Source organism: Aotus nancymaae, unplaced genomic scaffold, assembly GCF_030222135.1.
Source record: "Aotus nancymaae isolate 86718 unplaced genomic scaffold, 86718_ANA_hifiasm-v0.15.2.pri h1tg000015l_1, whole genome shotgun sequence".
NCBI classification, from domain to species: Eukaryota; Metazoa; Chordata; class Mammalia; order Primates; family Aotidae; genus Aotus; species Aotus nancymaae.
The window spans coordinates 4,017,103-4,040,739 of NW_026988427.1; the positions used below are offsets into that span (position 1 = coordinate 4,017,103).

General features: G+C 52.4%; 1 long non-coding RNA gene across 1 annotated transcript in view; it reads right to left on the minus strand.

Moving 5' to 3' along the window:
- Positions 1-4,657: 4,657 nt before the first annotated feature.
- LOC135275167 (uncharacterized) overlaps positions 4,658-23,637 on the minus strand; it is a 36,658-nt gene continuing 17,678 nt past the window's right edge. Inside the window, exons 2-3 of the long non-coding RNA XR_010342876.1 lie at positions 10,286-10,411; positions 4,658-9,392 (exon numbers count right to left, since the gene is read on the minus strand). This is a non-coding gene — a long non-coding RNA (uncharacterized LOC135275167). The remainder of the gene's footprint in view (positions 9,393-10,285; positions 10,412-23,637) is intronic.

The window sequence follows — 23,637 nt, forward strand, 5'->3', positions numbered from 1 at the left end:
CAATGGGCCAAGGAGATAAATGAATCTCCTCACTGAGACTGAGAAGGGCCTGTGAAATCAGGCCAGTCTACCTCCCAGCCCTTCTCCCACAGCTGCCGCTCCCATCGGACGTCTCTGGCTTCCACACTCACCAGACTTCCTCCCTGCCCAGGGCTTTTACACATGCTGCGTGCTCTAGGAAAACTCGCCACCTGACCACCCCCACTGCCTGCTCATAACTTCCAATCAAGCCTCTCCCCCTGGGGCCTTGGCTGCCTGGGTCACGGGCAGTCCCTCGGACATATGGTCTCGTGCACCCTGAATTTTTCCTCCATGGTGCCCCCGATGCCTATTCCAGTGGCAATGACTCAGTGGGCACTCATAAAATGTTTGTGGACTGGATGGATGAATAAAGAAATGAATGCATCCCCGCAGATGGGGGGGCTGCAAATTCCTGGGGTCAGACTCTCTGCCTTCCAAGCCTTTGTTCCTTTACTTGATGACCGCCAGAGGGCGCCAAAACCCGGGAAATCGCCAGCCCCATGCTCGGGACAGCCACGTGGACTCCAGGGAGGGGTCCTCCAGCGAGGGAAAGGGGCCTGGCGCCCATCGGGTGAACGCCGTGGCCTCCCTGTAAAGCACTGTGGGTAAATAGAGACTAAGGCCTGGTTTGACGCCTTCCCCGGCAGCTTCTCCGTTGTGACCAGCAGACACTCTGCCCTCAGGGTGATGGCAGAAATCCTTGCTGCCCCCGTAGGAACTGAGCCCAAGAGCCTGGGGGAGGAACATATGTGTTTGCACAGCAAACATTCGTGGATGGAGCCAGCCTGAAAGGGGACTTCTAAGTGGGAAAGAAAAACAAATACTGGCCCCTTACTCTCACATGCCTTCAATCCTGGCAACTCCGAGAGGCAGGTAGGCATTGCTGTTCTCCATGTCTGCAGACGGGGAAACTAAGGCACAGCTGTACCGAGTGGAGCTTGGTGACGCCTTCCCACCCCTTGCCTGCCTACTAGCTGCCCCTGCATCTGGCTGCCTCCTCATCAGTGGTTCTCACAGCGCGGTCCCCAAGCAGCAGCGGCACCTGTCCACCCAGACCTCCAGGTTTTGAGCCCAGCAACCTGTGGCTGAAAGCGCTCCAGAACATTCTGATGTGCAGTCAAGTGTGAGAGCCTCTGGTCTACACCAGCCCTTTCTCAGGCCTGGGCGACACACCTGGAGGACCCTGAGGGAGGGGAGTGACAGGTCAGGCTGCTCCATGGGAGGTGAGGCCAGTGTCCCAGGCTGACAAGAGCTCCCTGGGTGGGCAAGGTCCACCAGGTGGAAAAGCCCCAGGAGATATCTTGCAGCTTCTGTGCCCACTCAAAGCCCAACAGACAGCCCGAGGGCCGCAGAGGGTTGACAAGCACTGGCCATGCGGGTTCCCAGCACCCTCCCCTGCCTCCCCGGAAGTGGGCCTGGACAGCTGCCATCCGAACCATTCCTCTACAGACTAACACTGGAGAACTGCAGGCTCTGGAAGTTCAGCCAGACCCAGGTGTGGATCCCAACACATCTGTGACCCGGTACAAACCCTGTCCCTTTGATCCTTGGACTGCTCCCCAATAGAAGATGGTCATTATGAAAAAAAATGAAGGTGGTTTAGAGAATCGGGGATGGCTTGGGACTTTTAGAGCAGGAAATGGGGCTTGGGGGCTGGGACCAGCAGCAGATCACAGGCAATGAATGCCATCCTCAGAGCACGGATTTTGTCCCTGGGGCAAAAGCATTACCCCAGGCTGGCAAGATCGTCAGATTTGCAAGTTCCAACATTGCACCTGAGGGGCTGAGCTGACAAGGAGGCCATCCCTGTTGGGCTCCTGGCAACAGCTCTGGGCCAGACCGCCTGGGTCCAAATTCCCACCCTTTCCCATCCCCACGGCTGCAGGACTTTGTACGACTGACATAACCTGCCAGTGCCTCAGTGGCCTCATCTGTCAAAGGAAGATAAGGGGATTGTTCAGGAGCATCAGATGAGAGGACTCATGTAAAGTCCATGCCCGAAGGTCCCCGTCCGTGGTAGCCAGTACTGTCAAATCAGTGAGACTGTCCCCGACTGGTGGAGCCAGCTGAAAAGAGCAGTCCGTGAAGGCCCTTTGTAGGCAGCTTTAGGAACAGCATGGCCCTGGGGCACAGTGTAACAGGGCTCCCTCCACTCCTGGGCGCCCCAGGGAGGGAACTGATGCCGGGATTGGACACCAGCCCTCTCCTCCTCCAAAGCCTTGGGCCTGGCCCTGCACACATGACCCAGCTTCCTGTTTGTGATGCCAACGCTGGAGGGAGGAAATTCAGTGCCCCCGCCCCGGGGCTGGAGGGCAGGAATGTGGACGTGTTGACGTCAAAGCGTGTCCTAGTTCTGGGGAAGTGGGATGGGAAGGGCTTCCTGCTGAGCCGCCTTTGATCCCAGGCCTGAGCTGGGAGAGTGACCCTGGATAGCCGGCCCAGGGGGAGTTCAGACACCCAGAGCTTTCTCTGATGGTCACGACAGGGACGAGCTCAGGGTCCTTCCCCAACATAGCTGTGTGGCCCTGGGCAAATCAGCGCGCCCTTCAAAATCCCTCACCTGTAAAGCAGGATTAAAATTGTGTATCTCAGCGCATCAGCTGCTCATCAGATGTGTAGTAAGCTCCTACTGTGTGCTTCATCCCTAGGATGAAGCTGCCCTGGCTGTGGTGTGCTCTGGCCAGCACCCCCCTGGCTGGTGGGGCAGGGAGTGAGAGGGGCAGGGAGGAGAGGACACCCGCACACGGAGGCACAAAGCATGTCTGGAGGTGGCTGCGAGCAGGTTTCCCAGCACTAGGGCTGTGACTCAGGCTGAAGCCTGAGCCCAGGCACTTCCTGGCTGGTGACTCAGTTTCCCCAATTCTGCAGAGGCATGGCACAACACCTGCTTCTCAGCATGGAAGAGGCGTCGAGGCATGGCCAGTATGTGTCTGTGGGGTCCTTCAAAATTTTATTTATCAAGCAGTTAGAGTGTGCTCAGGGCTTTGTATACGTGTTTTCACTTGACTCTCAAGTGAGCGTGAAAAGATCAGGACTGTGACCCCCATTTTACAGAGGGACAACCTGAGACTCAGAGAGACGAAGGCGGCTCGAGAGCCTTGACAGAGGCTCCAGATCACTGAGCTAGAAGTGGCAGGGTCAGAAAAAGAACACCGGGCTTTCTGATTTCGGCAACACATTCTCCAGTAACCGGACTTCCGAACAGTGGCGGACAGGGCCCTCAGCCTGGTAAGCACGCACCGTGGGATGTGTCCCGCAGAGGCCCTCCCAGCCCACTCTGCCAGCCTCACCTGCAGGCCCCCAAACTTGACAGGGTCGACATAGGCTGTGGAGACCGGCGTGAATGTCTGCCTTACCTTCTCCAGCTGACCCCCTGCATCCCCAGAGCACCAGGCCATGGCCTGGGGTCACGCTGTCCTCTGCCCAACACTCCTGGGAAGGCAGAAGGTGAGAAGCAGGAGAGAATGCACGGCGGGAGAGAGCATTCATTTGGCACTTCCTAGCTGGGCTGGGCTGGGCTGCTTGATGAGATTTTAGGTACATTTTCATCATCAAGAAGATTCTAGAGGTAATGAAACTGGTATCCAAGAGGGGATGTGACCTCTCTGGGGTCTCTAGCCTGTGTGCCTCAGTTTCCCCAACTGTGACATTGGATGAAGGAGCACATGCCCAGGGAGGCTGGAAGGGATACTGAGGAGGGCTCAGAGCAAGGCCTTGGGACCACGTAGTCCTTGCAAGGGAGTGACAGCTGGGGGCCTTCCTGGGAGCTGCTGTGCCCTCAGCCCCAGCCTCCCGCCCTCCCTGCCCACACTCCCGTTCCCTCTCTGCCTTTCTCCAGAGCACGGCTCAGCCCTTTGGGGCTCTGCACTTTGGGAGCAGAGAGACCTGAGTTAGAATCCAGACTCGCCACTCACCTGTCATCGGGCCTGGGCTGAGCCGTTCTTCCTTCCGAGTCTGTTTCCTCATCCGTCTGCATAAATAAATGAGGATAATGCCAGCCGCATTTCAAGGGGTCTGGAGATTAGGACATCATATCTTTCAAGTACCTGGTACGTTGTCTGACGCAGAGTAACTCTTTAATAAAGAGGAGCTGTTGCTGTGGCTGTCATTGTTGGCGTTTATTTATGGATGTCCAGGCCGCAGGCGGGCCTTGGTAGGACTGTATGGCCATTTCCCAGATTCCCGGCAGGTGGCGCTAGAGACCCCTTGTTGGCTCCCAAGAGAGAGTCAAGAATGAAGTCTTCACACCAGGAAGAAACCAGACTTAGGCGCCCAGATGGTTGCCAGCTCTGTTAATTCCCTCGGCACAGGCTTCCTGAGCACCCCAACAATGTTCCGAGGTCCACCACTGGGGCTGCAGGCCTGGGGTTTCTCCCCATCAGCCACCCCGCCCTGCCCCCATAGGCCTCCACTACCCTTCTCTCCCTCCTTTCATCTCTCCTGCTTCCTCCCTCCCTTCCTTTCTTCCTTCCTTCTTACAAATAGGCACTGTGCACCTACTGTGTGCTGGGCTCTGCATGATGAACTGGGGATGCACAGGGAACAAGACCTCTCAAAGGCGGTGCCCTCTGGAACCTCCAAACTACATGAGGACACAGAAATAAACAAGAGAAAGAAAAAAAAAATGATTTCAGATCCTGGCAAGCATCAGGAGAAAAGAGAGCAGGGTAGTGGGATAGAGGGACGGAGGAGAAAGGGTAAGGAGAAGGTGGGAGGTGCTCAGAGGGAAGGGCCAGCGCAAAGGGGACCACCAGGTCAAGGGCCCTGGGACACGCAGCCCAACATATCATGGGGAGGAGGCAAGAGGAAGCAGTTGGGTGGGGGCAGATGTGGCCAGAAGCAGAAGGGAGTCTGCGAGGCGCAGACTAAAGGGTGGGTCAACTGCTGTAGCAACCACAGCCACCACTAATGCTAACTGAGCACTTACTAGGTGCCAGGCACTGGCATTGTCCCATTTTACAGGTGGAGAAACTGTAGAAGAGGTTTTCAGGGGCCCTGGAAGTCCCCAGGGCCACTGGTGGAAGAAGGAAGAGAACATGCTCAATGAGAGTGGGCATGTATTTGGCACGTCCTCGGTGGGCTGGGCTGCTTTATGCTATTTTAGGTACATTGTCACCATCAGGAGGATTCTAGATGTCACGAAACTGGCGTCCAAGAGGGGAGGTGACCTGCCCAAGGTCACCGTTGGGAAATGGCAGCACTGAGACTTGAACCCAGGTCTCTCCCATTTGGGCAGATGGCCCCCTGTGCCCAGAAGCCTCGGAGCCCTGTGGAAGGTCATCTTTCCTTGGGTTCCACAAATTATCTGGCTGCAGTTTGCCCCTGAGCCCACATGTCGGCCAATCCACTCCATATCTCTTGGGGGTCCTGCTCTATGCCACCTCCGGTGCTCCCACGAACCCCCCATCTCTCCCTGGATGGCTGGATCCTGTTTCCTCCTTCCATGACACTCGGACCATCTAAAGTTATCAGACCTACTTGTGTACATTCATCTCCCCCACCAGGCTATACCCTGACTCCAGTGGGTCTCTCCAGTCTCCTGCCACAACCTCCCAACCTTGCACCCTGCCCTTCACCACACAGACATGCTTACACTGAGCTGAACAAGCACATCACCCATGACAGCAGGCACAGACCCATCTTCATCCACCTCTCTCCACAGCTGAGCACAGTGTGTGCACGGAGAAGGGGCTCAGTAAAGATGGATGGATGGATGGATGGAAGGAAAGACAGATAAATGAATAGACAGGTGGATGGATAGAAGTCAAATGGATGGATGCTGATGGTGAACAAATGGATGAATGATGGATGCGTGGAAGGATGAATGGTGGGTGGATGGATGGATGGATGGATGTACAGGATGGATGGATGGATAGGATGAATCAGTGAATGGATGGATGGATGGATGGATGGACAGATGAGATGGATGGATGGATGGATGGATGGGATGGATGGATGGATGGGATGGATGGATGGATGGACAGGATGGATAGATTGGATGGATGGATAGGACATATGGATGAATGGATGAATGGACAGATAGATGGGATGGATGGATGGACAGGATGGATTGATTGGATGGATGGATAGGATGGATGGATGGATGGATGGATGGATGAATAGATGGATGAATGGATGGATGGACAGATAGATGGGATGGATGGATGGGTGGGTGGATGGACAGATAGATGGGATGGATGGATGGGTGGGTGGATGGATGGATGGTGGAGTGGATGGATGGATGCTTCAAAGACTACTTGACCTAAGCCTATGTTTGCTTCTTGACACACATGAAGGAGGTAAGAATAAAAGATGGCAGCAGTGACCCAGGTAAATGAGTCCTTCAGTGTGAAGCCATGGTGGGGAAAAGGGGTTAGGTGTCAGTGCTGGGGATGGGCCATCAGCAAATTCTGGCAACATCTAATGTGCACAGAGCAATGATGGGTGAACCCCAAGACGTGACCTAGAGCATCTCTTGCAAAGGACAGGGAGAGGGTGTAGTCCCTGAAGCTGGGACCAGGGCAGCAAAGCACGTCAAAGCTCTGACTCAGCCAGGAGCCATAGGAGTTTGAGAAACCGGGTGCAAACACCCACCCCGTGCATGAGCATGGCCTTGTACAGGCACGAAGGACTCTCACTTGTGGTGCCATGACTGAGATTCCAATCAGGTCCTTGAAGCCGGTGAGACTCTACTCATGGTGCAGATGGAGAAACAGATGCTTCCAGAGAGGAAGTGACTTGTCCAAGACCACCCAGCCAGAAAATGGCTCACAGTTGGCTCAGGTGGTAGTTGGTGGGGTCAAAGGGCACTGAAGGGGGCAGAGGCCTGGGGTACAGGGACTGTGAGGCCAGACTCAAAAGTCCTCAGATACAGACACAGACCTGCCGCTCCAAGCTATTTCCCCAGCGCCCTGAGTGCCCTTCCCCAAATCCATTCTGACCGTGCCCTACTCTTTTTTGAAATTCTTCGGTGGCTCCCCAGCCGTGCCAGACCCTGTCCCAGACACTGGCTTGGCCTTCTGGCACCTTTGTCCCCTGCCCCACAGACTTCTCCAACTTGGTGCCTCCACCTTCCACTCCCTGCCCCTGCCCTCCACCACCCTGGCGTGCTTACGCTTTCCTGAACACACGCACCATGTGTGCTCTCTAAAGCCCACACACCTTCACACAGGCTGAGCCCTCTGTCAGGAACACCTCACCAATCTTCTTCACCCCAATAGTTCCTACGCTGTCTTCAAGATGTAGCTCTGGCTTCAACCGTCTCTGACCCACCCACCTACACCTAGGCGGGGCAAGGTAGTCCCATTCCTTTCTGCCCCAATTACATGCTATGCTGAACTCTGCCATCAGGACAATTACCATAGGCAATAATTAGCTGGTTACTAGTCTGCCTCCCCAACTGGACTGTGAATTCCAAGAGAATGAGCTTTGGGACTTGTTCACCTCTGTATCTGTCATGCCTGACACAGCAGCTAGTTGTTATTTGTGGAGGGGAGCGAGGGCGGGCGGAGAGCGCCTTATAATCTTCGAAGTGTTCTTTCATCCATCTTCTTATTTTTAAACTTGGGGCAGCAAGGAAACACGCCTGGAAGGGCCGCACCTCATGCAAAGTTGTCGCGCAGCAAAATCCTTTGTAAACCTGGTGTCTGGAGCCCAAAACATAGAGGAAAATGGTGCCGAAGTGCTCGACTTTTGGAATGTGGATATGCAGAGAAGGAACTCATGCTAGGGAAAGGGCTCAAGCCTTGGAGTCCAGAAGCCCTGCAGTTTCAGAGTGTTTCCAGCTGCAGGAAAGGAAACCCAGCTCCAAGCCTCCACCTGACTTACACAAGGGGGTTTCTGGGCTAGTGTGAGCAAAGCCCAATCTTCAGAGTGGTGCTGGCTGTTAAGGAGCTGGGTGAAGCTTTCAAGGACCTCTGTCGTCTTCATAGGTTCCCAAGTCAGCATTACCCTGAGCTGCTCACGGTGGCACATGCTCCTCATTCCCATATAGGAGGGAACATATTCCAGTATTCATCCAGGAGTCCGCTGGGCAGTTGTTCTGATTGGACAGTTTTGGGTCACATGACTAACCCTGAGCCAACGCCTGTGGCCAAGAGAACGGGAGGCATTGACTGGTTCCAGCCCATCGGAGCCCTCCTTGGAGCTGAGGGGTCTCCCCCTGGAGTGTGCTGGCTGCGGTGGGGGCGAGGGAGTAGGTACTTAGAAGGAGATCTGGGGATGTTAGAAGGAATGGGTAGGCAGCCAGCAAGTGTCCCAGCACCTGCGTTCACACTTTGACCCTGCTTCTTCTGTCCCCATGGACAAGTCACTCCACCTCTCTAGGCCTCTGTAAAATGGAAGAGTTGTGTTTCCATCACAGAGTCCTTGTGAAGACTCAGGGAGGCAGAGTCTAAGAGCCTAGCCCAGTGGGAGGGATCCGGGGGTGGGTCCCAGGGTCCCACTTTCTTGGTTCCTGAAGTTCTCAGGCTAGCCCACATTTCTCCTCAAAGGAGCAGTGGTCTGGCCTATGAGAAATGTCACATGATAAATATTTATTATTGTTTGTGAGACGGAAGAGCACGTTTGTCCCGACAGGGTCAGCTGAGCCCTGCATCTCACCTGGCCCTGGAGTCCATCTCAGCAGCACTAGGCACATCCTTGTGCTCAGCCCCTGATCCGTCCCAGACTCATTGGTGTCCCTTGACACATCAAGTGCTCTCCTCTACAAAAGGGGCCTGCCAGGCCATGTAACCAAGGGCACAACTCTGGAGCCAGGCAGCCCAAGTTCACCTCCCAGCTGTGCAATTTGGGACCAGTTAATTGACCTCTCTGTGCCTCAGTCCCCTCTCACCTGTAGAACAGGGACAATCATCATTCCTGCCTCCCAGAGTTTTTACAAAACTTCAAATAAGTCAAATACTTATAAAGGACTTTAAAGCACTTTATGAGAGGCTAGCGCAAAGCTAAAGCTATTGGAGCCTGTTCAATGAACGTCCAAGCGTTGTTTCCCAAACTCAGTCCGTTCCAGAGCACTTTGATGACTTTTGCTAAATCTGCAGAGCACTTGTTTTCAAACTTAATCTTTGTTTTTAATTGGCTCACTGAACTAAATGTATCTTAAAAGGAAACGTTGCATCACCACCCTGAATGGAAAACTGGAATCATTTCCCATCAACACAAAAATGAATATAACAAGTGCTTGCCATGTGCCAGGCACTCTGCTAAGCACATTACTCTAGCATTAACACATTCATCCCCATAAAAACCTTATGAGATGGGTGCCATTATATCTCAGTTATATAGGGGGAAACTGAGGCACGGGACTCTTAAGTAACTTGCACAAGGTCACAGCTGGAATGCAGCAGCAGCATGATTTGAAACCAGGCAGCCTGCCTGCAAGAAACAAACACATAAATAAAAGAACGTCATCTCCTCCATCTCAAGGTGGTCGCCTCCTGCAGGCTCTGTGCTAGGGCCCCTATCTCGTTGTCATGAAGGTAGATCAGCAAGAAGAATTAAAGCCACAGTAGTTCCAACCTGAGACTTTCTCATCGAAGCAATCAGAGCATGAAGGAAAGCCAGAGAAAAACAAATGTCTCACTGTGGGATTTACTGACGTACTTAACACCGAGTGTGTATAAAATCATCTCTCCTGGAGCCAGCGGTGGGCAGCCCACAGTTTGTGAACTAAGGCAGAGGGAGCGCCCAGCAGCACCACCAGCATTTTCATCCCCCCACATCTGCACGCCCAGACCCTGGCATTGTTTAGGTCAGGACATTGTTCAACATGGAGATGGACAGAGCCAAAGATAGGGATTAAGAAAGACATTGCCGGGCGCAGTGGCTCACACCTGTAATCCCAGCACTTTGGGAGGCCGAGGCGGGTGGATCATGAGGTCAAGAGATCGAGACCATCCTGGTCAACATGGTGAAACCCCGTTTCTACTAAAAATACAAAAAATTAGCTGGGCACAGTGGCGCGTGCCTGTAGTCCCAGCTACTCAGGAGGCTGAGGCAGGAGAATTGCCTGAACCCAGGAGGCGGAAGTTGCGGTGAGCCGAGATCGCGCCATTGCACTCCAGCCTGGGTAACAAGAGCGAAACTCCATCTCAAAAAAAAAAAAAAAGAAAGAAAGACATTAAGGCCGGGCATGGCTGCTCTTGCCTGTAATCCCAGCACTTTGGGAGGCTGAGGTGGGCGGATCACCTGAGGTTGGGTGTTTGAGACCAGCCTGACCAACATGGAGAAACCCCCTGTACTAAAAATACAAGTGTGATGGCACATGCCTGTAATCTCAGCTACTCAGGAGGCTGAGGCAGGAGAAGCCCTTGAACATGGGAGGCGGAGATTGCGGTGAGTCGAGATCGTGCCACTGTACTTCATCCTGGGCAACAAGAGTGAGTTCCACCTGAAAGAAAAAGAGAGAGAGAGAAAGGAAGGAGGAAGAAAGAAAGACATGAATTCAATTAATAAGAATAGGAGAAAACCAAAAATTAATCACCAGTAAAAGCAAATTAACTGCCTGTACAGCAAAGTAGTATCATATCACTATGATAAACAGAGAAGGGGAAGAGAACAAACCCATATAACCTCTTAACTACCTGAAGACTGTGTTACCCTTGGTCTGAAGGCAATCGTACTGGAAAGAAGGCTTGAACTTTATTTAATAGATTTATTGTTCATCAAACCTGAAATGATTTCGTGGCTATAGTAGCTTTGAGCAAACAAGCAAATATCTTCATGTTGGCTAGTGAAGGTTTTCACCAAGGAAGCTACAGATATGGAAGAGGGAAGATGAGAAGGAAGCCTGTGGTGTTAGACTGGAATTTGAGGAAAAAGCATGAGCTCATGACTTAAATCTATCCAAACATACCCTATCTGCTGAAAGAGCCTGAGCCCAGTGACAACACCCCAGTGTCGATGAGCCAACTACCGCCCCAGTCTCACTCTGTCACCCAGGCTGGAGTGCAATGGTGCAGTCTCGGCTCACTGCAACCTCCACCTCCCAGGTCAAACGTTTCTCGTGCCTCAGCCTCCCAAGTAGCTGGGATTACAGGCACCCACCACCACGCCTGGTTAATTTTTGTATTTTTAGTAGAGACAGGGTTTCATCATGTTGGCCAGGCTGGTCTTGAACTTCTGACCTCAAGTGATTTGCCTGCCTTGGCCTCCCAAAGTGCTGGGATTACAGGTGTGAGCCACCGAGCCCAGCCCCCAATCTTGGTTTCTAAACCTCCTTCCCCAACAAAAGGAATCAGGGCAATTTGGGGAAATGGATAAGTCCAAGACTGAAACAGGAAAGATACAAGATGAGCCTGGAACATCAAGTTTTGCCAAGAAATAAGGAAGTGACCAAAGAATGATGGGGATACATCAAAAGGACGCAGGAGCCAATTTAAAGAGGCCACTGTTCCAACCGTGGAACAATTTGGGCATTGACTCATCGTGGACAATTGAGCATTGAATAATGATGGCAGTGGATTATAACATAATGAATGAAAGAGAACCCATGAATTCACCCTGGTAAATATAAAATAAAGAGGGGAAAAAAGGAAGGAGAGACAGAGGGAGGAAGGGGGAAGGAAAAGCTTCTCCTAACAGAAAAATGTCACCTAATAAACGCAGAAGGAAAATGGGTTTACACAATCCTCATTTGTTAATTATCGTAGTAAATGCTAATTCATTTATCGTCAATGGATGCTGGGGGATCATCAGGTCAGAATCACTAAAGAATGGGGAAGCCAGAAAATCATTTGGGTCCGTAAAAGTAGAAATTGATTTGGGTAAGGGAGGGAGGTTTGTTGGGAAATAAGCAGGACCTATACACAGTCTCAAAGCACCATCCTCCGTGTGGTTTATGATCCCAAAAGGGAAAAGTAGCCCTTAGCGGTGGAGAAATCTGGCAGATAGCAGCTTAACTAAGGGATCAGTGGGGACCATCCAGCGTGGTGCGCCTCTTGATATGACGTGCTAAGGACACAGCCGCGCTGCTGTGTAATCCTTGCCAAAAATGTAAAACCTGAATCTAACCATGAGGAAACAGTCCGACAGACCCAAACTGAGCTGGAGGACATGCCCAAAACAACAAGCCTGTGTTCTGCAGAAAACGCCAACGTCGTGAATGAGGAAGAGAGCTGAGGACACAACTGCTCCAGGTTAAAGGAGGGGAAAGAGGCGCGGCGGCCGAGCGTTGGCTGGATCCGGGGCTGGAGTTTGGGTGGGAGAAAGAAGCACTAGCAAAGGCGTCATCGAGACAGTTGGCAACATCTGAATAGAAGCTGTGTATACGATCACCGTATCGGAGCAATGTTGTCTTATCACCTTTGTACTGTGAGGATGCAGTGGGGGACACTGAAGTATTAGTATTCAGAGATGAAGAGCCATGATCACGATGTCTACAACTTACTCTCAAAGGGTTAAGCAAAATAATAACAGGGTGTGTGTGTGTGTGCGTGTGTGTGTGTGTGTGTGTGTACAGAGAGAGAAAGAGAAAGCATGTGAGTCAAACATTAGCCACTGGTCAGTTTCAGGCAGAGTTTCTCAACCTTGTCACGACTGACATTTTGGACTAGATAATTCTGTGTCGTGGAGACAGTAGGCCCTGTGTCTTGTATGTTTAGCCGCATCCCTGGCCTGTACCCACAAGACATCAGCAGTGCTCCCAAGTCGTATCAACCAAAAACGTCTCCCGACATTGCTGCCAGACATGTCCCCTGGGGCAGCAAGTACACCCAATGGTTGAGAGCCACTGGTGGAGGACAGAGAGGTGTTTATTGAGCCATGGTTGCAATTTCTGAAAATTTTCCCAATAAAATGTTTTTAACATTAGGCTATACACCAAAGGAAGAGGGCTGCAGGTAGTGGGAGCAGGGTAAATGGAGGGTCGTTTACTCCCCGGGCTGAGCTTTTACAGCTCTGCCGCCCCCGCCACCACCAAGCTCCTTAGAGGTAGATGACTTTTCATCTCCATCAGCCCGCAAAGGGGTTTGGCCACAGTGACGTGCATCGATGCTGAGCAAATTCACAACACTGTCATTTACAACTGGGGGTCAATTAATCAGCCAGCACATGGGCCTCGTCACCAGTCGATAGAGCAAGGGTCAAGTCAGCAGAGGTGAGGCTGGCAATGGAAGCCAGACCCAAAGGGCAAAGGTTAGGCAGACAGGTGCAGAGGGCAGCTCAGAGCCACGGCGGGGACTGGAGCTCCCAATGGATCCAGTGTGGGATGTGGGGGCTTTTGATCGAGCTGGACAGAGGGGATGTGAAGTAAATCTTGATTGGGGTCCTCACTGGTCCTCCTCAGTGGGAGCTCATCTGTGTCCCACCTGCCCCAAGGGGAGCCCCACTGCCCAGTTTCACGTCCTGTGTCCCAAGAATTCTGCTGGAACATGCCAGAGACAGGCAGCTCACTACCTCCTCCCCAGAGCTACGCTAGGCATGGGATGGAAAGAGGGCGCCCCTGGGGAACTTTCTTGAGCAGTAGAAGGGTCCCTCCTGGCCACAGGGGCAGGCATGGAGATTGCTCCTTTAGGGAGGATTCAGGCCCTCGGTCCCCATCCCCCCACCCCCCATGATGCAATAAAGGTTCCAGTTCAAGGTTATGACCTTTTTAAGGGCATAAGTCCTGGTTCTCATCCTCCCCAAATTTCCAAAGCTCTCCTGAGTACTTCCTCCAGCCCTCAGAGAAACCCCTTAGCCTGACATTCCAGGATCCCAGCTGGCGACAGCTCTGGCCTCATTTGCCGCCACTCCTCCCTCCCCTATACCTGCTCTGCCACACCAGGCTGCCCAGCATCCCAGGGCACCTGAGCCCTTTCACAGCCTCACAAGCCTGCATGTGTGGAGCCACTTCCAGGACACCCTCCTGGCAGGGCAGAGCTGGCTTTTCCTACCACCGTGCACCCTTTGTCTAGCTGCACCCCCGAGCCTCTGCAGCAAAGGCAAACTCATGCTGAGCCCTGGCCATGTGCCAGACATGGCCAAGGTGCCACTCATGAGCTCATTCAATCCTCACAACAAACCTATGGGTAGGTGCTATTCATATTCATTCAGCACGTGTTTGTTAGTGACTGTGAGCCACACACTCTTCTAGGTGCTAGGGATACAGCAGACGACAAAGCACACAGAAACCCTGCCCTCTGCAGCTTCCATTTTATCAAGGGGAGGCAGTCACTATGTAAAATCTAGGAGGTGTTCAGTGATGATTGGAGTCCCGTGGAAAAATAAAACAAGGAGGGTGACAGAGAGGTCCTGGGGGTATGGGAGCTGCCCTTTAAATATGGGGGTCAAATAAGATGCTTGAAGCAAAGACTTGACAAAGGTGAAAAAGTGAAGGTCCATGTCTGGGGAAGAGCATTCCAGGCAGAAGAACAGCCAGTGCAAAGAGTCAGGGCAGGACTTGACCCTGCTTGTGAAAGGGAGGCCGGTGTGACCCAGGCAGAGAGAGCAAGAGAGGGGTGGTGGGAGACGAGGCAGGGAGGTGACGGGAGGCCGCATGGAGTGGCCATGGGCCACAAGAAGACTGCAGTTTGTACTTTGATTGATGACCACATAAAGCACTGGGGATGTAGGGTGGGGGAGACCCCATATGTGCTGAGGCAGGAGTCAGAAGCCTCAGCCTATTCCCGCATAAATAATGAAGAAGAAAATAACTAGAGATAAACCATAGTAGTTATTCACAGGTGATCTTAGCTATTCATATGTGATTTTAGTTATTGATAGGTGATTTTAGTTATTTATAGGTGATCTTAGTTCTTTTACTAATGCCTCTCAGGTTGGAAGTGTGAACCTGGGGTTACATTGTGAAAGGAATGACCCTAAGGCAACACGCTTTAAGCCCTCTGTCATGCCCGTGTAAGGGCTGCTGGAGGACACTACAGCTGTGTGGCAATGGCAGCGCAAGTGCTGGGAAAGCGCCCGCTGTTTAGCCAGGTAGGGAAGGAGAAGTCCAAGATGGCTAAGACATCGCCTTCCTCCAGGAAGAGAGGAGAAAACTCCGCTCCTCCAAGCTCTTGCGGTGGGCCTGACGGCTGTCAGGGAGCCCCACAGACATCCAGGGACTTAATTGTCTCTATGTGATGCTGTGCTTCAGTGGTCACGTTCCATGTCCACTCTCATGTTCCGCGTCCGCAGCTGGTTCCTTTCTTCTCAGAAGAGATAATCAGTAAAAGTAATATAAATCGTAATGTCTTTGTTCTTTCTTAACAAGTATGGAACAGTGCTGACCATTATGCTCCCTACCTCATCTCGGCTACCTGAAAGTCTTGGGCCCCTACCTATAGGACACGTGATTTACCTGACCCTGTCACTGACCACCAATGCCACGCCCTACCTACCTACCCTGCCCCCAGCTTTGTACTCAATAAAAGTCGGAGTGTGCGGACACTCGGGGCCACTGCTGGACTCCGCGCTGTGGTTGGCAGTGGACCCCCGGGCCCCAACTCTCTTTTCTCCATCTCTGTGTCTTGTGTCTTTTATTTCTACAGTTCTCATCTCCACACCAGCAGAGAGGGGCGCAAAGGACCCCATAGGACTGGACCTACAGGAACGAGCTATCAGGAGCAAAGAGAACAGGCCGATGACTCCTGCAGTATGCCAGGTGAGGGGCAATGGCTCTGAACAGGGAATAAACCAGGAGAAAGATGCAACTGGACTCTGGGAATATTTGAAGGTAAGGCCACATGGACTTCCTGATGGATCAGATTTGGGTGTGAGAAAAAGAGAAGAGTCAAGGAGGTCCCCCAGGTTCTGATCTGAGCCACTAGAAGGATACAATTGTCAACTCTTCTATAAAAAAGGACACTGAGGCCCAGAGAGTCAAGTAACCTGCCCAAGATCACATAGCTGCTTATTGGCCGAGCTGGGATTTGAACCCAGACCTCTAACCTTGGAAACTTTGATCTCTCCAATCTGTCCCAATTCACTGTGGTGCTTGACAAATGTCATTGAACTTTGGAAGTAGGGTTTTCAAGAGAAAGAGACACAGAGAGACAGAGTCAGTCCCTGACCTTGAAACATGACTGCTTCCAGGGTTGAGATGGAAGGTATAGCTTGGGAGCTCATGGACTTGGGCTTATAGAGCTTCTCCACGACTAGCTGATCAGCATGCCCTGGGTCTGCCTGCCTCTCACTTTCCCACGCATAAAACAGAGTACTCAGCCAGGAGCTGATTACAGTGGCCCACACCTGTAATCCCAGCACTTTGGGAGGCCGAGGGGGGCAGATCACCTGAGGTCAAGAGTTCAAGACCAGCCTGGCCTCGAACATGGTGAAACCCTATCTCTACTGAAAATACAAAATATAGCTGGGTGTGGTGGCGTGTGCTCGTAATTCCAGCTACTCGGGAGGCTGAGGCAGGAGAATCGCTGGACCTGGAAGGCGGAGGCTGCAGTGAACCGAGATAGCGCCACTGCACTCCAGCCTGGGCGTCAGAACAAGACTCCATCTCAAAACAACAACAACAAAACAAAACAAACAAACAAAAGAGGAATCATGATTACTGCCACCCCTTACAGAGCAGACCCGTGACCTGCTTCACATTCTCCCACCTAATCCTCCTAACAACCGTGTGAAGTGGATGTTAATAGCTCTTTTTCACCGATGAGGAATCTGAGTCAGGCAGGGCCACAGCTAAGAATCAGCAATGCTGGGATTTGAGCCAGAAACAAATGGACACTGGGGCCTGGGTACTTAACTCTTACCTAGAGCTGTCAGAGGAGAGGACTGAGTGCTGCACACAGTCAGCCCTCAACCCATATATGTTCCCTATCTCCCTCCCCACATTCCCCTACCCATGACCCAGCTTGGGAGGCTTCAGCACCCATCTGCAGATTCTCAAGAACATGCATGCCAGTGCCTGAGACTTAGCTGCCCCTACAGGTTCACTTGGCTAGCCCTGGCCTGTGACAGCCAGCTGTTTCCTGCAGTGTCCTAGGGATGGGGACAGCACCTGCAGGTGCCTGGCACAGAGGACACTCCCTCGCCCCCATGCAGCTTGGGGCGCCGTCACCATGGAGAGGCACCAACAGGTCTCCGCAATATTTGGGCAACAAGAGCTGGAAGGGCTCCTCCTCGTTCTGGGGCCCAGGCCTGGGCAAGTCGGGGTGTGGACTGGGGGAAGGGCCTGGGGAATTCTGGGGCACAGCCTGACAACCACAGAGGAGAGCAGAACCCGCAACCAACGCCAGTGGGGCTCCCAGCACCCTTCGTCTCAGCGCCTCCTCCCTCAACCCCACCAAAGAACAACTGCTAAGCCCATTTTTCCTATAAGGAAACTGAGGCTCAGAGAGGCAAGGTCACTTGGCTGGAGCGAAACAACCCGGAAATGGTAGAACCAGGATCTGCACCCCAGAGCCTATGTTCTCTCCCTGTCACAGCCTCTCACTGAGCCCAGCAGGAGGGTCATCTATTCTGGCTCACGATCCCTTACCCATAATCCCAAAATCCTGAAAGCCAAAGATACTTCATAAGTTTGGCCCCAAAGCTCATTGGCAAGCCCTCACTCCACCATTCACAAGCTGTGAGGCCTTGAACAAGTAACGTCACCTCTCTGAGCATCACCAGTTCTGTAAAATATGTAACATGGGAGAGTCACCATGCTGTCCTCACCAGCAGCCTGGAGACCTGAATGACTGTGGGGGCCAAGATTCTGCATTTAACAAGCCCTCAAGGGAATTCTGATGCACACTCTATTTGGGCATCACTCTTTTAAGGCAACCAGCTGATGCCACCGCCATGCTCTAAAGCCTTCCATAGCTCCCTATCGCCTTCTGGATAAAGTCCAAGAGCCTTCGCATGGCCTGAACGGATGGGAAGCTACATATTGATAGTCTTTATTTTTTTCACTTTGCATATTCATGTTTTGATGCAGAAACAGCAGTGTGCGTGTTTATGGGAGAAGACCCCCATCGGATGTGTTAGGTGATAAAGGGCATACAGTTGACGCTCAAACAACACAGGTTTGAACTGATCCACTCAAACATGGATGTTATTCTGCCTCTGCCACCCCTGAGACAGCAGGACCAACCCCTCCTCTGCCTCTCCCTCCTCTGGCCACTCACTGTGAAGAGGATGAGGAGGAAGATTTTTATCATGACCTACTTCTGCTTAATGAACAGTAAATATATTTTCTCTTCTTTATGATTTTCTTAATAACATTTCCTTTTCTCTGGCTTACTTATTGTAAGGATATGGTATACACGACATATAACACACAAAATATGTGTTAATTGACCATTTATGTCATGGCTTCCAGTTGGCAGCAGACCATCAGTCATTAAGTTTGGGGAAGTCCAAAGTTATAGGTGGATTTTGACTGTGTAGCGGGCTCGGCACCCCAACCCTAATATTGTTCAAGGATTAACCGTATTTCCCTTTTAAAAACCTGAACAACTCAGAATCCCGAAACCTCCAGCCTCAAGATAAGGGATGGCGGGCCCTCAGTACCCTAAGGCAGCTGTCATTTGCCAGGCACCAGGCTGAGCGCTTTGCACAGGTGACTGTATTTTGTCCTAGCCGACCTAGGCAGACGCGCTGTTATCATCCCCACTGGACAGATGAGAACACTGCCTGATTCACTGGCTTTGAGGTGGGACACAGCAGTATCAGGAAAACCACTGCTCCCCGAGGACCTACTATGATGCCAGGCCTATTGTCAGGGACCTGAGAGACATCCACGATGGATGTGATGGGCACTGGTACCAGGAACGCACACAAAGACGCTCCCCCTTCCAGGCTCCAGACAGGAAAGCAACTTGGCCAGTTCACGCGTCAATAATAGAATGAGCCTCGGACTGCCACCAGGAGCCACACACACGGTCAGCATGTGCCATCGTTTTCTCCTGCCCTCGTCCCTGTCTGCCAGCCGGGCTGGGCACCAGGTAAACAGGTCCAAAGCATGAGTCGCCTCCAGCAGCCTGTCATGGGGCTGGGAAAACAGGCCAGCCACCTGCCGTCAGCCAGGGCCGGCAGGGGAAGGCTTCGAATGCTGGTTAGAGCCTTTTGATTTTATCCAGAAAGTAATAGAGAGCCATGGAAGGGTTTAGAGCAGGGAAGTGTCGTGGTTAGTGGATGTCCTAAAGGAGTGGTCCCCAAACCTGAATGCATGTCTGAATCCTCAGGAGACTCATTCGACGCAGAGCACCGGGCCCCACCCCAGAGTTTCTGATTCAGTCGTTCTGAGGTGGGGCTGGGGAATTTTCATTTCTAACAGGTTCCTGGGTGGCACTGTTGCTGGTGATGCGGTGACCACACTTTGAGAACCAATGTTCTATAACAACCCAGTGAGGTGAAGGCAGCAGGCGTGCTGGACTTTCCACTGTAGTAAGAGCCATCATTTCAGGGTGCCAGGGATGTGCCACATCAGTCACTTAACCCTCGCAGCTCACACATGATGAAGAACTGAGCCTCAGTGAGGAGAAACTGCCTTCCCTGGGGCCACACAGCTCAGAATTGGTAGCCAGGGACTCCATCCTGGGGACTGGGGTTCCAGAGGGATCCCCCCACTGCCCTACCTCTTACATGGTGCCTGTGACAGGGCCCTTGGAGGAAGGCACGGGTGGTCTGTCCTTAGTAAGCTGCACTGAACCGTCACGGACTAGGTCAGCCACTCTGGAGTCAAGCAAGCAGATGTGAGAGTTGGCATTCCTGAGCTCGGGACTCCCAGACCCTCTCCTCCTGTGGACCCCAGCTGTGAAGAGTCTGCCCTGACTCCCTGTCACTCAGGCAGGGTGAGAAGCAGTTTCAAGCAGACCCAATTACAGATGCTGCAGAGGCAGGGAGGGGTCATCAGAGCGAGACTGGAGCCCCCCATCCCTGGGGAAGCCTCTGCCTCCAGTCCCCCAAATGGATGCATCAGAGAAGTCCAGGCCATTTCTCCCATAAGCCCTGCTCTCCAGTGGGATCGTGCCCTCAGCCTCCCCTCCAAAGGGCTCATCCTGGAGATGGGATGGCACTGGGGGAAGAGGGGTCTGTCATCTCTCCACTCCCAAAAAGGCCTTGGCTCATCGTCCTGGTCCCCTTTCTGGCTGAGTGACCTTGAGCCCCAATCTGGGCTTCTCTTTTCTCCTTTGCATACTACTGCCTGTCTTATTGGCTTTGAGGTGCGAACCAACAGTACCAGCAAAACCACTGCTCCCTGAGGACCTACTATGGTGCCAGGCCTATTGGCAGGGACCCGCAAGACAACCTTGATGGACGTGATGGGCATTGGCATCAGGAATGCACACAAAGACGCTCCCCCTCTGGGGACACCCCACCATCACCCCCTGAAACAAATCAGGCAGATCATTAAGGGTTAAATAGGAGTGATGGCTATTTGGCCAAAACACGATTTTCTGAACTTTTCCATATGCTTGAGATATTTTATGGTACAATCACGCCAGCCCAGTGAGTGTGAAGCTGGCCTGGGAGAGAGGAGGCAAGATTGAGGAACTGGGTCAGGAGCCGGCCAAGCTCCTGGCCATCCAGCTGTGATGATGGAAAAGACGGGAGGCTGTGAGTCACTGAGAAATGCCCGGATGATTGGGATGTTGCTAAAACTCTGAAGTCCCAGATTCCCTTGTAGGCTCCTGGCAAGGGTGCGGAGCCAGTGAGCCCATCAACCAGCAGAGCAAACCAGGATGTCCAAGGTGGCTGAGTCTGGGAGCAGGGCCAGCCAACAATACCCTTCTCAGTCTCTCCACGTGGTGGAATGGGGAAGTGAAGCCATTCCTGGGAGCCCTTGCGGTTCTGGGTCCAGCATGAGCCACAGCTGCACCCCACTGGCGCCAGCCAGGTGGACCTCCTGAGGTCTTGGGGTGGGCCTCTGGCTCCACAAGCCAGCCAGAAGCAGCAGATCAGCTCCCAGCTCCTAACCCCTGGGCCTGGCTGGAAAGCACCTCTGCTCCAGGGACGGGTTTGCTACAGCTTGTTGTGCTGTTGCTAAGTTCTGTGCTGATCAATCCGGGCCTCATGGGTTTTTTTCCCTCTGGTTTCATGTTCTGACGGGAATTGAGTGAATCTGGAGCGAGTTAATTGCAGCCACAGCATTCCAGAGGGTGTTACGCTGCAAGTTCCTCCCTGGCCCCAGCTCCTCGAGTCCACACCCTCCCTGGGTGGCTGTGGGCTGGAGGTTGGAATACGAGCAGATCTACAGGACTGGACCCTGAGGAATCCGCTGTCCTTTCTAGACGCTAACTTGCCTTCCAGGGAGAGGAAAGAGGTTTAGGGTCAAAACGCAGATCTGCTCCTTGGTTCCACAGCTCTCTTTTCTGGCATTTAAGGCTCCACACATTTTGTTTCAAAACTTATCCCCCAGCCTCATGTCCCAGAATGCCCTGCGCCTTCTCTGAGCCAGAAGGACCATGCTGTCCCCCAGATATCCCCGCACGGGCTCACCTCTCCCCTCCTTGCTGTCTCCGCCCAGCTGAATCTGACCCTCTGACTCACCCACCCTTCCTTCCTTCCTTCCTTCCTCCTTCCTTCCTCCTTCCTTCCTCCCTCCCTCCCTTCCTTTTTACTTCTGTTGCTCCTGCAGACGATATTTGTGCTGTCATTCAGTGAGACAGACAATATTGTGAAGCTTAGAAATAATTGATTTATATATTTCATAAATAAAATTATCAGAAAATATAATTTCAGGTGGAAATAAGCACTTTGAAAAAAACTAAGGAAACAGATGAAGAGGAAACTAGGCTGTGTGTGTGCACGCGCGCGTGTGTGCACACACGTGTGTGTGTGTACAACATATACACCCTAGTCTTTTCTTTATTGCTTCTCTCCTTAGCATTTTTTCTCTTTTGAGACAGAGTCTTGCTCTGTTGCCCAGGCTGGAGTACAGTGGTGTGACCTTGGGTCACTGCAACCTCCACCTCCCAGGTTCAAGCGATTCTCCTGCCTCAGTCTCCTGAGTAGCTGGGATTACAGGTGCCTACCACCACACCCAGCCAATTTTTGTATTTTTGATAGAGACGAGGTTTCACCTTGTTGGCCAGACTGGTCTTAAACTCCTGCTCTAGGTGATCTGCCCATCTCAGCCTCCCGAAGTTCTGGGATTACAGGTGTGAGCCACCACATCCGACCACCTCCTTAGCTTTTTAAAGTGCTTATTTCCACCCGAAATTATATTCTCTTTTAATTTGATGTACGAAATGCACAAATCACTTACTTGTAAACTTTACAATATTATTCATCTCTCTAAAGTGTAAGCTCTATGACAACATGAATATTGTGTGTACGCGGATTTGTGTGCATATGCTGTGCCTGTGTATGTGTAAGTGTGTTTGTGTGTATATCTATGTGTATTTGCGAATGTATGTGCGTGTGCATGTGTGTGTGTGTTTGTGTGTATATCTATGTGTATTTGTGAATGTGTGTGTGTGTGTGTGTTTGTGTGTATGGGGGCCAGCTGGAGAATCCAGGAAAGGCCTCTCTGAGGAGGTGAATTTGGGCAAAGACCTGTGGGAGGTGCTTGCCCAGGGGGGCAGGTTCCCAAGCTCTGCAGGACCAGGACGGGAGGCCTGCATGGGTAAAGCAAGGAGTGAGAAGGCAGGGGAGGGGCCGGCAGGGCCTGAGCAGCTGGGGGCTGGTGCACTGGCAAAGCATTGGGGCTGTCCCCCAGGCAGGATGGGAGGCAGCACTCTCAGAGCCATATTTTCAAAGGACCCCTCTGGCTGCCGTGTGACAAAGGGTGGAAGGCACGCAGGGACTCAAGGGCAGGTGAGAGAACTGGGCGGTCCTGAGGGGTGGGTGTGGAGGCGTGGGCAGCAGCCGGACCAGCATATATTTTGGAGGAAGAGCTGTGAGGCAGGCCTAGGTGGGAGGGAGATAAAGTCATCAACACAGCTCCAGGGTTTGGGGCTGATCCACTTGCAGGAAGGGATGGAGGCTGCAGTGGGGAAGGTGGGAACAGAGGAGAGTCACAGAGGCAAACCCCAGAGGTGGGTGGGTTCCAGCTCACAGGGAGCCTTGCAAGCCCTGGTGGCAACCAGCAAACCCCCTCCGGGCTGCTCGGGGGACAGCAGAGGAGCCATTGAAGGCTTGTAGGCAGGAAAGCTCCAGAACAATTCTGATGTGACCTCCTCCGAAGAGTCTCTTGGTCCACATGGCCTCTCCCCTGCCTAAAGTCATAGTCACTTCATCTGGTAATCTTGACTCAGTTTCCCCAATAGTTTGTTCCATTCTAAAAGCTGTTGCTCTGTGCCGGGCACTGGAGTAACAGCTATACCAGCGCTGCTGCATGAATGATGAAGGAAAGACTATTTACCCCTCCACTATTTCACAGAAGCAAAGAGACACAGAGAGGCAGCCACTTGCCTGAGGGCACACAGCTGAGAAGCTGGGATTCAGACCCAGGCAGTCTGGATCTCGAGTCTGCATATCCAGCCACTGCCCTCCACCCTCTGGCTCCCCACACATATACAGGCTTGCACACACACACACAAACACACACGTGTGCATCTGCGCGTGGGGCGTGGAGAGCCTGTACTGGAGGATGCTGCCCTGGCCTGGTTTTATGTGCAGGGCTCCTCTCTGTGTAGCGCTGTCATGAAGGTTCTGCAGGAATAGTCAGCACCAAACCTCTCATGGTTGATCTTTCTTTCCTACCTTGGCGAAAAAATGGTGACTGTTACACCGCCACTCCATGGACAGAAGCAG